Source organism: Myotis lucifugus, unplaced genomic scaffold (genome assembly GCF_000147115.1).
Source record: "Myotis lucifugus unplaced genomic scaffold, Myoluc2.0 scaffold_86, whole genome shotgun sequence".
Lineage (NCBI taxonomy): Eukaryota > Metazoa > Chordata > Mammalia > Chiroptera > Vespertilionidae > Myotis > Myotis lucifugus.
Window position 1 is genome coordinate 339,426 of NW_005871134.1, and position 1,301 is coordinate 340,726.

Here is a 1,301-nt window from a genome sequence, read left to right on the forward strand (position 1 = left end):
CCAGGTGGATGGCCCATCAGTCAAGGGCCCATCAGAGAAGCAGAGCCACAAGCGATGAACATTGGGAGACAGATTGCAAGGAAATGGCTTATGGCATGTGGGGCTGGCTTGCAAGTCGGAAGGACTCAGTTTGGGACCAGTCTGGGCTTACCTGAGGCCACGGAGCTGCATCAGGCTGGTACCACTCTAGCCTAAGGCTCGATCCTTCCAGAGCTCCCCCTCCCTCACCTGTGACAACAGACCTAAGGTGGCCAGGGTAGGGGCCCCTGTCGCTCCTTTTTTCCTCATTCATCACTTCTGGGCTCAGTGCCTGGACGGACACACCGCAGTCCTCCCCCCCACCTCACTCCCAAGCCTCCAGGGGCTGGGTGGGGAGGGCTGGAGGGGAGATAAGGAATGAACACGTGGGGCCCATCGGTGACCTCACTCTGACTAGCCATCACCAGACTTTCCCTGGCCTTCAAAGGTCTGGCTGAGGCTGCCCTCACCCCAGATGTGGGATGTAGAGTCCTCAGCCCCGCCCTCAGGATGGACCGACGCCAAATAGAAAGTGAGTCAGGCTGTGATTGCTTGTGTTACCCTGGGCAAGTCTCTGTCCTCGGGGCTCTCTGGCCGTCCCGAACTCTAACATGGGAAATGTGTGATATGTCAGCCTCTGTTCGTCCTGGGGTCAGTGTCCAGAGTTGAACTGCCCAAAGCAGAGCTGTGTGGACATAGGGGTTGGGCAGAGAGATACAAGCTGGCCGGGGGCAGGGGCATTTAGGCTGCAGTCTGATCTGTCCCTGGTTGCCCCACACCTGCACCTTGTCCTAGGCTGAGCCCACCAGATCCAGGGACCCTGTGGGACCCACCTCTTAGGCATCAGTGCCAAACCCAGGGTTGGCACAAAGGGGGCACTCAGTGAGCAGGGAAGAGAGAGAGGAGGAAAGGAATGGAGAGAGGAAGGGAGGGTATTATTAAGTGGCCTTCCTTATCTCTGGTTATGGACTTCACTTTGAGAATGTATTTTGTCAGATATAAGTATTGTTCCCCAGCTTTCTTTTCCTTTCCATTTGCGTGAAAGATATTTTTCCATCCCTTCACTTTCAGTCTGTGTGAGTCCCTTCTAATGAGGTGGGTCTCTTGTAGACAGCAGATGTATGGGTCATGTTTTTTTTATTCATTCAGCCACTCGATGTCTTTTGGTTGGAGCATTTAGTCCATTTACATTTAAAGTTATTATTGAAAGGTCCATGTTTGTAGCCATTTCTTTTTGTGTGTGTGAGTGACTGTTTTCTTTCTGAGCTTGATGTTTCTTCTTT

At 52.8% G+C, this 1,301-nt stretch overlaps 1 pseudogene; it reads right to left on the bottom strand.

Moving 5' to 3' along the window:
- Positions 1-292, bottom strand: part of LOC102430216 — a 7,768-nt pseudogene extending 7,476 nt beyond the window's left edge.
- Between the last annotated feature and the right edge of the window lie 1,009 nt (positions 293-1,301).